The 14,560-nt window shown below is 38.5% G+C and overlaps 2 protein-coding genes across 6 annotated transcripts in view; both read right to left on the minus strand.

Annotated features, from left to right (window-relative positions):
- LOC126412251 (T-complex protein 11-like protein 1) overlaps positions 1 to 8,018 on the minus strand; it is a 133,217-nt gene extending 125,199 nt beyond the window's left edge. Inside the window, exons 1-3 of one of the 4 annotated variants that reach the window (XM_050081751.1) lie at positions 7,865 to 8,018; positions 7,601 to 7,766; positions 6,960 to 7,012 (exon numbers count right to left, since the gene is read on the minus strand). The gene's annotated coding sequence lies outside the window, so the exon portion shown is untranslated. Of the gene's footprint in view, positions 1 to 6,959; positions 7,013 to 7,600; positions 7,838 to 7,864 lie in introns of those variants that run through there. The other 3 variants (XM_050081749.1, XM_050081752.1, XM_050081750.1) reach the window with 3 other exon arrangements.
- Positions 8,019 to 10,253: 2,235 nt separating this feature from the next.
- LOC126412876 (RWD domain-containing protein 2A) overlaps positions 10,254 to 14,560 on the minus strand; it is a 122,099-nt gene continuing 117,792 nt past the window's right edge. For both annotated transcript variants that reach the window (XR_007575361.1, XM_050082758.1), the window contains one exon: positions 10,254 to 12,425. The gene's annotated coding sequence lies outside the window, so the exon portion shown is untranslated. The remainder of the gene's footprint in view (positions 12,426 to 14,560) is intronic.

Genomic DNA, 14,560 nt, shown 5'->3' on the forward strand with positions numbered 1-14,560 from the left:
GGTGTAAAATACAGGGAGCGAAAGGCTATTTACAACTTGTACAGAAACCATGTGGCAGTTATAAGAGTCAAGAGGCATGATAGGGATGCGGTGGTTGGGAAGGGAGTGAGAAAGAGTTGTAGCCTATCCCCAATGTTATTCAATCTGTACACTAAGCAAGCCATAAAGGAAACCAAAGAAAAATTTGGTGAAGGAATTAAAGTTCAGGGAGAAGAAATAAAAATTTTGAGGTTTGCTGATGACACTGTAATTCTGTCAAAGATAGCAAAGGACTTGGAAGAGCAGTTGAAAAGAATGGACAGTGTCTTGAAAGGAGGTTATATGATGAATATCAACGAAAGCAAAACAAGGATAATGAAATGTAGTTGAATTAAATTAGGCAATGCTAAGGGAATCAGATTATGAAAAGAGACACTTCAAAGTAGTAGATGAGTTTTGCTATTTGGAGCCAGCTGATGTAGCCGAGCAGTTCTAGGCGCTTCAGTCTGGAACCACGCGACTGCTATGGACGCAGGTTCGAATCCTGCCTTGGGCATGGATGTGTGTGATGCTCTTAGGTTAGTTAGGCTTAAGTAGTTCTAAGTTCTAGGGGACTGATGACCTCAGATGTTAAGTCCCATAGTGCTCAGAGCCTTTTTTCCCCCTATTTGGACAGGAAAATTACTGACGATCTCCAAGTTAGAGAGGAGATAACATGTCAACTGGCAATGGCAAGAAAGAAATTTGTTAACACCAAACATAGATTTAGGTGTTGGGAAGTCTTTTCTGAAAGTATCTGTCTGGAGTTTAGCCATGTAAGGACGTGAAACATGGACAATAAGTAGTTTAGACAAGAAGAGAAATGGGGTGCTACAGAAGAATGCTGAAGATTAGACAGGCAGATCACATAACTAATGAGGTGGTATTAAATGGAATTGGGGAGAAAAGGAATTTGTGGCACAACTTGACTAGAAGAAGGGATCGGTTGGTAGGACACGTTCTGAGATAGCAAGGAATCACCAATTTAGTACTGGGGGGAAATGTGGGGGGTTAAAATCATAGAGGGAGACCTAGAGATGAATACAGTAGTTATTTGGAGATGAAGAGGCTTGCACAGGTTAGAGTAGCCTTGACAGCTGCATCAAACCAGTCTTCAGACTAAAGACCACAACAACAACAACATATTACTATAATTATTTTATTATTATTCCATGTTTACAGTAGAAAATATGGGTTACTGGAAACTATGGCACAATGTTTTCATTTCTCATGAATATCCTTGTCATTGTAAGTATCACTGCTTTCTGTTATCAACCTCTATAAGTTTTACTGGAATTTTAGTCGCCACAGAACACCATGTACTTTGTGGGGTATGACGGCCGTGATTAAAATGATTACTGATAATGTAAAAACATGTGTAAAACGTCACTGTCTCTGTAATGATTACATCAGTTTATTGTTGTTCATTATTTTTTGTTTGATGGTAATTTGTTGTTTGGAACTGTGCACAATAGCTATATTTATCCATACCAAAGTGGTTGCCAACTACTGTTTACAATACAGCTACCACAGCAACAACCAACCACAAAACAAGATTGCTTGTGCCTTCCATTTTGTTTGCCATTGTCATACCGCTCTGCAGACAATAATTACTAACACAGTTATTGTGATTCATTTTCATCACATTCTTTGTCTCTTTGCACTATTTTTTTTAATAACACACACAAGAATGTCTGCAGTTAATAATTAAAATGCGCAGCAAGGTGAGAAGGCTATTATGATAGTTCAGTGTGAAGTCAGTACTGCAGGCAAAGGGAAAACATACGAAGGAATTCAGTACTGAATTGCACAGCTGTTGCTGCTGTGGTCTCATTGTTGTATAGGTAACTGGGAACTGCCAACACTGCTCCCTTCCAAGTGTAACTGTCAATCATTTTGTTTTTCTGACCAAAGAACATGATCAGTATGTTCGTACAAGTTACTAATGTAGTATAACTTGGTAAAATTGGTTGGTCACAGTATACTGCTACTACTCATTTTGTAGTTCACTTTAAGGTTTGTATTTGACTTTTCCCTAGTAATATTGTTACAAAGTTGCCCTTGCAAAGGGTTTGACATCATTTGGTGGTTTTTCTAACAGGCACACAAGTTCATGCAATAGTGATGGGCATGACTTCATGGGAAAAAAAAGTAAGTTGTCTCATACCGATTATTTTATTTTACATTCATTGTTGATATTCACAAAACCTCACCACATTACCAGATCCATACTAGTTCCTCTGACAGACGTGCTCAAAAGTCTAAATGTTTACTATAGGTGAAACAGAATTTTGACGTAATTTCCACACCTGGTACTTTCCGTGTATCTAAGGAAGTAGCTGAAACTTGCCCCATTCAGGAAACATGTGAATGTTTCTGCCAGCCACTGTCAAAGGACACAATAATAATACTTGGTAAAAATTCAGCCCTCTCTGACAAGACTGCTTCAGCAGCTTTCTTCACTGAAGACTCACAAACATCTGCTACAGCAAAACTAATAATCCTGTTATAGGAAGTAAATCTCGTTGGTGACTGAAGAGCACCCAATATTGCCTACAACATATTATGTGCAATTCTGCTTTTTCCGATTAAAATAAGGTCATAAACACGCTGTAAGTTGTTTCGAAAATTTACTTTTTGTTGTTATGTGAGGTCATCATTGAGCTAAGAATCCTCATGTCACACATTTTATCATTAACTAGTTCATTATTCTGGTTCGGTGTAGACCATTTTCAAATAAAGAAACATCACTATTACAGTATTTGAACTTAATAAAGTTCCCAATGAGCTGAGGTAGTAACTTAAGGCTAACAATAACATCGCCATCCTAATTCACAGCAACAGAATTCTCACTGATACATTCTTCAAAAACTAAAGCTTTTTTCCGTGTAGACAACTGTTTTATGTAGTTTGCTTGTCATCTGTGGCATTTGGCATCGATGAAACGGTAATACGAAGTTTCACATAAGATATTACGCACAGTGAATTACTTATTCCTTCTAAATTTCTCTTTTTATCCAAACCTCCTTATTCTTGTCATTTTCCACTCACAGAAAAAACAAGCGAAACCAATAACTCCAACTAGTAAACAAGTTAACTTACAGTCAGTGACAGTTTGATACTGATCATTGTTGGTAGGTGCAAACCAAGGTGAAACATTAATGTTTACACAAAATAATAAATGTAATCTAAAAACGACAGCACTTCCCACACACACCAACATAAACAGCAGCATGGCACCTGAATTACTGGATGCTGCAAAAATATTTATTTTATCTAAACTATACATCATGCTGACATGAAAGAAATTTATTTTTATTTAATTTAATCGTATGGCTAGGGCCCTCCCCATTGGGCAGACTGTTGGCTGATTGGGCAGACCGTTCGCCAAGTGCCGGTTTTTCAATTTGATGCCACATCGGTGGCCTGCAGTTGATGAGGATGATGACGAGGACAGCACAACACCCAGTCCCTGGGCAGAGAAAGTTCCCTGACCCAGCCGGGAATCAAACCTAGGCCCAGAGGATTGACAATCCGTCATGCTGACCATTCAGCTACTAGGGGCGGACATAAAGAAATAACACTGCAGAAAAGTCCAAAGAATACAAAAATACAGGCTATCTCAGAATGCTGATACCAATTTAAAGTGGTGGCAACTCTGTAATTAGAGGCATCACAGAGGCAGTATTTGACACACACACACACACACACACACACACACACACACACACACAGAGTCATAAAATTTTCAGTCATATTTAATATCATTTAATGCACCCAATGTGAGCACCCTTGGTGACACACAAATTATCCAAATGGTACTTTGTCTCACAGGTTTGACACTTTCAACAGTTTAAGTCACACAATGGGAGCATATTTTGTACGAAGTGTGACATATACCTTCGTATTAATATATCCCAAAAAGAAAAGAAAATGCAATAGGAGATGGAGGTAATGTCTCATGATACTAATGGCCATGGGATTGGGCCATGCCTTTCAATCCAGCGATGTGGAAATCATTCACCCAATTACTCCTCCATGTATGTCCAATGAGATGGTGTTCTATCTAACTGCAACAATACACATGATTCTCAGTACATGTGGCTGACATGGTACTTGTTTTACTGATTTGGAAGGTCTTATGTGCTTCATGGTCTAGGTAAAATGCCTGTTGTGACATCACATTAAGAGTTGTTCGCGTCTTATCTTTTCCTAGGTCTTCCAGGATCTCTTTTTCCTTGTAGCTCACACAGCCTTATCCAATCTGGCAGTCTATCTTCATTCATCTTGCTGTTACGTTCTTTCCATTTTCTTCATTCACTCTTCCTCCAATATTATAAATATTAAGCTCTGTTCTTATGTCTTTGTTACATATTCTGTCTAATTTTGAGCAACTTTCACTCTGTCTTAAAAATTTCATTTCCGCTATTTGAATCTAGCTTATTTCCTCCTGTGTAGGCACTGAAGTCTCACTCCCACAATTTGAAGCTAGTGTGGCCATTATTTTATAAATTTTGATTCTAATGTCCCTTCTTACCTCATTATTCAACATTGTGTTTATAGTATCATATATGTACTCAAAATGTTGAATCATAGTATCTATATTTTGATCTTTATTGTAACTTATATCTGCTACTAGACAAAAGAAATGAGTGACCTGTTCTGTGTCTTAATGATTTGGACGGTGATTGTGTAAACACTGTTTGGATGTTTTTGACAGTCTCTGCAGACATTGGAAGTTACCTTCTGCTTTTGTTTTCTTTCTAATCATGCTAGTATTTGGAAAAAACTGCATCCATTTCTCATAAGTTGTTCTGAACCTTCAATGCACTGGTTTGGAGATTTCATTTGATTAAAACTGTTACTGATATACCCCAACATATAGAGGACACCAGGGCTCAAAAATATAGTTTCTTTCTACCAGAGGCATCCAGTACTTTTCTGTGGGCCAACCAATCTCTTCCTTGGCCTTTCTTGTTATGCAAAGATTATGCATGTAACACCAGTTCAAGTACAATGTCAGAACAAGTGCAGCCCAGATAAGGAAGACAGGATTTAACAGGCTAGAGCAGCATTGATCTACATCAAGTAAACTTAACTAGCAGGTGGGTGTCTGGTAACACCAGATTGCTTGCCTGTTACTTGGCCAGTTAAATGCTGAAAGTAATTCACTGAAAAAAACAATGCACAGATATTAATGGATATCACAAATTAGATTATAAGCTTGACGTAGTAAGGAAGTGCACGCTCTCTCAAGCGCACTTCATTGTGATAACGAGTGAAATAGTGGTCATAGTATGACAAGTAATTTACAAAGGAAAGAGAGAAGTAATAGTGTTTGTAGACTATTTGATGATTTGTGGAAACAAAGTGGAGAAAGTGCAGAAGCAGTTAGACATATGGCAATGAATAGTACAAAGATACGAGATGATATGTAGCTTTAGTAAGTGTGAAATGACGATCACAACCTGCAAGAAGGATAAAGTAACAACTGGTGGGGAATGACTAAGAAAGGTGGAGACTTACAAGTATGTGGGAAGAGAGAGTGTGTGTGTGTGTGCACCATACAGGGGCACAGAGTTGTGTGTGTGTGTGTGTGTGTGTGTGTGTGTGTGTGTGGGGGGGGGGGGGGGGGGCGAGCACGCGTGCGATCGCATGCAGGAAGATCAGTCCAAAAGCTAGCAGGTTTTCTTTCTTTCCTGTGGGTGACTGTCAACAACTTCATGCTTCTGTTTTTCAGTGAGCTTCTCTTTTGCTCCTAAATTATTTACAGAAATATTAGACCAGCCTCATAGACTCATGAACTCTGAGAAACAAGATTTTGAAACAATCTCTAGTAAACCCTATTTGGTAAGTGGACAGATACAGGAACCCACACATTTATTCAAACTTACAATTATTCCATTTATAGACAGAAAGGATAAAAAATATGAATGCAAACACAATTCTGTGTGTCCTGAATCTCTAATTTTACCTATATGATTCCTGCATAATAAGTATTAATAACAAGTAATATATTGAGCACATATAAAATAACAAAAAAAAACTAAAATAATTTAATATTAGGCTCACTAAAAACCAAGTTCTATACCAAAACAAAAATATCCTACAAAATCACTGTCATTCAACAACACAATGCAACACCATATAAATGCTGATACACTATTATGCAGGCCTAATCAACCAATTAACATGAGCCAAAGTATTGAGGGACACCACGGTTTCTGTTCTCTGATTAACCCCTTTGTAACATATAAAATGATAATCTCGATAAATCCTGATACTTTCACTTTTATTTGTCTTTTGTCTTCCCTTCCTCCTCTTTCCCTTTCACATCACGATGTACAGATGCCTCTGCTGCCCACTGTTTCTACATCTACATCTGTATTCTGCAAAATAATGAAGCACCTGGCAGAGGATATTTCCCACCGTACTTTGTACTACGGTTAATTCCCTTTAAATTCACAAATGAAGCATGAGACAAATGACAGCTTAAATGTCTCTCTACATGCAGTAAATAGTCTACTCTTGTCTTCATGGTCCCTGTGGGAGAGAGATGTAGCAGGCGGTAGTATCTACCTAGACTCATTACTTGATACTGGTCCCTGAACCTCTGTAAGCTGCTTTTCATGAGACACTTGCCACATATCTTTAGGTGTTAGTGAGTTGTATCATACATGTAAAGTACCTTATATCCCCCTATCTTTACGTGTTCTCAAGTTGTATCGTATATGTACCACAAAGATTCAGGACGTAAATAAATAAATAAACCTTATATGCACCACAGTAATCAAGAGACTTGTCTTATTAAAACAACTTTTCTGAATTTACACCACAGTTATAGTTGCTTATAATTAAAAGTGTGTTAAAGGTGAAGTGAATATACAGCTCAGACTACATTACAGATAAACCTATTAACACACTCTTTACTTCTTAATTACCTGATTCTGGAGCTTCTTCAACTCGCAATCAAATTGTCACAATCCCACTCAGGCTAAACAACAGATCAATCTGTCATCACACCGAAGATCAAGACTTCGAGGGGGGGGGGGGGGGTTGCAGTATCACATATCAACACAACAACTTTTAATTTTTGGAGAAAGCTTTTACATTGCAAATTTACATGTAACCCATTACATAAGACCACACTTTTTTGGAGTGGTGTTCTTGAATAAATGCTTTGCGGAGTTCTTACTGAGTTCAATTTTTCAATCTAACACAGCAAGAACCACATGAAGCGTTTATTCAAGCTATCTGCATTATATTTCCTTAACAGAACATGTAAGATTGCAGTTGAAGATACCACAGGCTGTGTAGTAGATGAGACAGAAATGTGGGGCTTAAAAATTGTTGTCTAGTCTAATATGTTTCACAGCATATGAGTTTTAAGAGAAAAGTGGAACAATTGTATTTCATTTAAGTAAATGTTATAAACTATAGCCTATTTAATACCATTTGGGTACACATTTACAACTTGAATCATTACACTTTCAATTTTGTCCCAGTGTTTACATAACTATATAATGAAATTATATTTTTAATCCAGAAAAAGTATGTTAACTCAACGTCAATTATTACTTACAACTGTTAATTTCTGTTGCTCCATTAACTTTGACTCTGAATTACGACGTCGGATGTTCCAGTTAAAAACGCATAACTGTAATTATCTCTGAGCGCGATATTGTGGCAAAAACATGATACAAATAACGCCACAAACTTCCGTGTTCTTTTGATGACTAATAGCAGAACTAAATAAGGGAAAGGAAATAGTTAAAATCCTTGGGACACCTTACATAGTAGTTTGCAAACTCTGATTCATAAGCAGTCCTGAACTGTTATCACTTACGAAATAATTGGTTTTCTTTCTTGACGTATGAAAACTGCACAAAAAATTTTGCTGTGCGCCTAGACTTGGGGAAATTTGTTTCATATCCTATGTTTACTTTTGTTTGGTTGAACATACAACGCAAGGATTGCCAACGTAACCCTAGTATGTATATTTTTGTTTACTTCCACGTCTAATTTGCACTGGCGCCAGTCTTCAAATTATTTAAGCTAAGTTCTCACAGACAATGAAAACTTGCACAAGCATGCACCCACCATCGGCTTGGAGGCTGTATCATATCATAGTGAAAGTGAACTATTACGAACGACAATTCCTCTAGTGGAAACGGTTTGCGAAAGTGAGCGAACAGCATTCTATCGCACTCGTTTTTCGTCCACAGACGCTTGTTCCAGTTACGCAAACTGCCTGAACTCGGCGCTTGCAGCAACCATCTAGTGGTCTGCGCAAGAACTACTTTCAAGTGAATTCTGTGTGAACAATAGAATGGTCGGAAGAGAACATAACGACAAGGCTGCTCCCACCATAGCTTGTAGGCCTGGTTAACACGGGAGCGAATGGAGGCAAACACATGCGAATCAACATTCGCGGACAGTTCACCCGTGTTCAATACTATTCACTTGTATCTTAGAGCAAGTGCGTGCACATGTGAAAACAACAGGGGAAAACCCTATGTAATTGTATTTTGGAGCTAATACTCTATATAGGAGACACGATACAAAACTTTGATATTCAGAGATGAGTAGGGCAGCTAAATAAGAATTTGGGTGTCTGAATTTATGTTGAAGCGTGAAAGACGTGGAGGTATTGCACTTTCACTGCGTGACAGCTCCAGCTCTCCTTTTCTGAACTTCGCACGTGGTGTCGACTGATGCTTTTCGCTGGTTTTTCATTACAGTTGGGGAGAGATTTAAAACCGGAACAATAATGCAACACTAACGACCAAAAATAAAACACAACAAAGAAACGCTAGATTTCCCCATTTAAGTCGTTCCCATCAGTCACTGCGCTCAGCTTAGTTTTCGCGAATATTACACTCTGGTTATTAGCAAATGCAGATACTACCATTATTAATTGTTTCGGATTTCAGTAACTGGTACGTCTCAGAAAGTTCCTGGTGTCTGCAGTGACAAATGCGAACCACTCCTAGGATTTTATTAAAGTACATGTAAGGAAAAATATAATTAATTAAATGTGAACTATAGTACATACACATAGGCTACAGTACTTGATAAAATGTGTTACATGAATGGTTAGAGGGCTGATAGCGTGATTCCGGGTAATAGAATGTCTAACGTAACAGTGATACATCAGTCATGTAACTGCAGCTATCATGAATGTAAGGAACAAGAACGATCAGGTCCTAGGTATATTTTCACTTTTAATCAGCAGAATATACACACATTCCTTCATTTTTTTCTTCTGCATTTGTGCTGTGGGTCTCTCGGATACCAAATATCTGTATTCTTCTATCAGCAGCATTGTAATCTCTTCACATTACTCCAGCGCTCACGCAGCTCATGCCAACAACAGAAGTAGACGCGATAGCAGACGAAAGTTTTCTGTACTGCTAAGCGCCGAAACATGGAAGTCGCGAACTTCCTTTACGATTCGCGAGATCGACGGCCAGCGGAAGTCGAGCAAACTTCTGCGTCTATATCCACACTCTGCAAACAACTGTGAGGGGCGTGGCAGAGGGTACTTCCCATTGATCCAATTAATGGAGATTTTTTCGTTCCATGCACGTATGGAGCGCGAGAAGAATGACTATTTAAATGCGAGCTGTAATTAGTGCAATGTATCACACACGAGCCATTGCGAACCGAACACGACCGAAACTAGATCGCTCGCGTTCGTCTACAGTTAACACCATAGAGAATTCTCGTTCGTTGAGGCTTAATACTGCAGACAGAGGAACACAGACGCCAAAGGTTCTTGCACGATCGATATCGCAAAATCCCAAATAAAAATAATTATGCTTCGTAAAAAAATTGCCGCACTACTGAAAATTTCAACTGGAGACGTAAGATTGGCTTCTCTCATCCAGAGAGAACAAAGAGAAGGCAAAGGCTTTTATTTATTTTTTATTAGAATGGTAAATTTTCTCGGAAGTAAACACAAGCGAAGGTGTAGTCAGGGCTGGTTCGAGCACATTTTTCCACCATAAGGAACTTTTCATTTGGCGCCCCCTCCCCCCTTTTCCATTGTACGCTTTCACCCGTGTCAGTTTTCGTTACTGTGCTACGCACTGTATGCAGATCTTACACTTGAGCATCCTTCTCAGCTTGGCTTCTTAAGCGGCCGCTATTAATTGTGATAGCCCTAAGCAGCGGCTTATGTCGCTTGGGTCTTAAACCGACCCTGCATGTGCGGGCCGCACACCACTCGAAGATTGGCTCTAGATTGCCGTTTATCAAGCGGTTACTATTTACTGATCTGTTGATTTTCATTAAGGAAAAAGTTTGTTTATACATATAACTTGGCCCAAAAGGGTTTGCACATCTTACTGCAGTGTCTACCAATACCTTCCAATTGTTCCTATTAATAAGAAGATAGACATTCAGCAGTTTGTATCATCAAATTTAAATCGCAGTGTTTCATCGTTTTGCATGCCGTTGAGTTCCAGCTGCATCACTTCTGGTGCATTTTCAGGCAAAATGGTTGCTAAGTCAATCTAGCAATGGCTTTATCTTGTGAAAATCAGGGAAATGAGTCTTGAAAGCTGATATCAAGTTACCAACTTTCTCATCATAAGCACAAAGTTGGACTTCAGTTGGTTTAAAACACATGTAGCTTACAATGAAAACATATAATATGGCCATAAAGTTGATTAATGAATTGATTTTTGCTTTGACGCTGAGTATTTAACATGCTGAAACAACTGGTAATGTCTGTAAAAAATGCAAAGTCCCACAAGAAACCCTTTTTTTCTGTTATTTTGAATCATTTAAATTTCAGTATCATCAGTTGAATTCAGGAACTGCTGCAGCATTTCTACCACAATTTAGCCATGTTGTTTCTGTGTAAAAGATCAAATCACCGTATTCATTGTCAGTGTCTTCAAGGAAGGTTTTAAACTGTCTGTGATTTGACCATGAAATTTTATGAAATTAACTGTTGAAACCACAACTTTCAACTTTCGTGACATGCCCGAAACCTATTTTGTTAGTGCAGAAAAGTCTTTGAGGGGATTATACAGTGTAATTGCATCATATCATCATGGGCTTATAAATGGTGTTTTAGTGATGATATCAATCCAGAATTAATTCCTACCATGGTAGATTCTCTGTTATTCATAATACCTATTAAGTTAGTCAGTTAAGTCAATGTTTGCACACAGTTCCAACAGTCCAATGAACATATCACTAACCCTAGTTTGCCCTCACAGTGAACTCATTCCAGTTAACTGGTCATGTACTCCAAACTCATGCATCATTCCATATGCAAATACTAACAACTGGGGTGTGGAGATGGTGTCAGTTGACACATCAATAACAAATGAAAAGTAAGCAAATTTCTTTGAGCAATGTCTTAACTGGTTCTTCATATTTGCCGACCCTGCAGTAATTATCCTTTAAGTGATCATTTGGTTTAACTGAATTTTCTGAAAATGGAAGAAAATCCATTTTCTTCTGTCCCACAACCCTGTGATGTTTTTATCAGAATGGTTAACTGATTCAGGGCAAATATTTTTAGCAGCTATCTCAAAACAATTTTTGATTTTTTTACTATAAAGTGAGATACTTCAAAACTTATTTCTGTTGCAGTTCATGAGTTTTTAATAGGTTTTCTGAACATGACTTACTAACAAGCCAATTCTCACTTCAAGGAAGAAAATTTCTGTTCACGTAGTTCTTCCGACAATTTAGAAGAGGCAGAATTCTGTAATGTATCCTTAAGCTGTACTACTTAGGAATGCCTACAACACTTTTGCAAATAAAGCAAATGATAACATTCAGCGATTGCACAAAAAATATCCTGAAACTGCTGCTTCTTGTCCTGTTTCCTACTTGGTCCTGCTTTACCAATTCTAGGTTTAATTTTGGACCTTCTCCAAATGGGGCTAGTGAATCTTCACATCAGTGCCTATAAAGGGTAAAATAAAAATGTTCCTGTGAAAAATATAAAAGAAACTATATAGTTTTCTTATATTATTATTCACCAATGACCATGATGTAAATGCTTATGGTTTACAGATATACATAAAATTTTTGCTTCGCTTCATTGCTAAAAGTTCAGTGCACAAATGAGTAGGCTGACAAAGCTCACTGACACAAGGTACGTACAGTAGAATACACAAATCACTGATGACTTGGACACTGCTGTTCCCTGCAGGACCATTTGCAGCTCTTGTTGCCACGACTGCATTGTTATGCAAGTTCAGGAATAATGTGCTGTGAGACATGTTATTATTTCAAACTGGGATCCTCCTGCCCCAATGCCAGGCACACTACCATGGCTCAAAAGAACCACAGCCTACAAGGGTCTGCATTCTGCTTTCTGGAAGGCAATGATTGCCATGGCTCAAAAGAACCAAGTTCTACAAGCAGCTATCTTCTTCTTTCTGGAAGAGAATGAAAGATGAGTACAAAATAATAACAATAATAATACTAATACATGAACAAACAGTGAGGGCGGGCTACCATCAGATCAATGGAAGGCCACATGCAGCCCATTGTCTGTGCATCCACATATAACTGAATAACTAACAATGATTTTTCCTATAATCATGCTATCTCCCCTCCAACATAACTATATAGCATATATTATCAAGTGGCCAGTGACAGGTGGTATGCATAGTCTACATTACATTAATCATATTTTATAGATATTGACTTCCTTACCTCTAATTTAATAAAATCTTTGTGCACTTCATGAGTATAAGTGCAGACATGAGGAGCTATATGACATATAGCAGATACTGCTGAACAATTATTATTAACATAATTCTCCAGTTGCTAAGAACCAAAGTGTAGCTAAAAAATAGCATTCATTCATGCTATGTTGCTTATTAGTAATTAGGGTACTGATTTTAAGTTTTCTCTAAATTGTAAGTAGAATCCACTAAAAAGTGTGAGCCAATGCACAAGAAATGTTTTGGATTAATATTTAAGGGTGGTCGACAGGCTACGATTTGTCGGCGCAGATACCTGTGCATGCAATAAATAGTCAGGAACCTAGCAGTTTTGCAGGTTAAAACTGTGAGATGGGTTGGGACTCACAAGCGGAGTGTTTTTTTTTGTGGGCAAGTGCTCTACTGAGTGAGCTATCCAGGCAAGGTCCACAGCCAACCCCCACAGCTTTACCTCTCCCAGTACCACACCTCCTACCTTCCAAATTCCACAGAAGTTCTCCTGCATACCATGCAGGACTAGCAATCCTGGAGGACCACATATTGTGAAGCAATAGCGTAGCCGCATTCTACAGGCTTGTTTCCAGGGTCTTGCCTGGATATCTCAGGTCCAGAAAGGTATGCAGAACTCCCATGAAATATGGAACATAGGAGGTAGGTTTTGGAAAAAGTAAAGTTGTGGAGTGTATCACGAATTGTGCCTGGATAGCTTAGACAGTAGAGCATTTGCCCACAAAAGGCAAAGGTTCTGGGTTCAGGTCCCAGTCTATCACCCAGTTTTAATCTGTCAGGAAGTTTAAGATCAGTGCACACTCCACTGCTTAGTGAAAATTCATTCTGTCAATATTTCTTTTCGGTTAATGGGGGACTTTTCATGGGTGGAGCGGAGAGGGCTTATGGCATCATTACACTGCATACAATCACTACTGTTGACAGAACTGAAGGTGAACTGTCTCAACAAAAATGTCTCACATATTGAAGGTTGCTGATGCTGAGTTCTTAAATATGTAGTTTGTAGATCCATGAGTAAGATACAAGAATGTCAAAGATCAGTTAAGGATGATCACCAACAGCTAGAAAATGAAGGGTTATACACAATACAGGGTAGATCTGAGGAGTGTACATTAGTAGTTTGAAGAGCTCAATGGAAAAATGGATAGATTTGTGCAGAACATGCTTTGCACCAGAAAACTACAGAATTCAGTTTGGTAAAGCCTAGTTCCTGGCAGGAATGAGCGGACATTATGATATGCTGAGGAGAGAGGAAACAGAGATAGCAAAAAAGGGCAATTTCAGTCTCTAAGAATAGGGCATTAAGCACACTGGTATTTAGCTTCCAGCACCATTAGGGAGGACGTACACTTCAGAATGTTCAATGTGTACGACTTTGCTTCCGCCGTTTTTTCCCTAACATTTGAGACTTTAATGAAACAAATTGGTTACACATGTATCATTCGAAGTATTTTCCATCACTGGCCACTGCTTTCTCCCACCTTTCGAGCAGTGTATGAATCCTGGGTCGAAAAAATTGTTCATCTTTTGAAGCAATCCACAAATCAATCCAATTTGTGACTTCTTCTTGAGATTGGAAGTGTTGGTCAGCCAGGCCATACGCCATTGATCTAAACAGGTGATAGTCAGAGGGAGCAACGTCTGCAGAATACAGTGGGTGGGGGAGGACTTCCCATTTTAACATTTCTAAGTATGTTTCGACCTCTTGTAACGTGGGGTTGAGCGTTGTCATACTGCAAAATCATTTTATCGTGCTTCTCACTGTATTGCAGCCCTTTATCTTTTAATGCTCTGCTCAAACACATTAATTGCATTTGATAACAAGTACCTGTGAT

This window comes from Schistocerca serialis, chromosome 7 (assembly GCF_023864345.2).
Source record: "Schistocerca serialis cubense isolate TAMUIC-IGC-003099 chromosome 7, iqSchSeri2.2, whole genome shotgun sequence".
In the NCBI taxonomy this organism is placed as follows: domain Eukaryota; kingdom Metazoa; phylum Arthropoda; class Insecta; order Orthoptera; family Acrididae; genus Schistocerca; species Schistocerca serialis.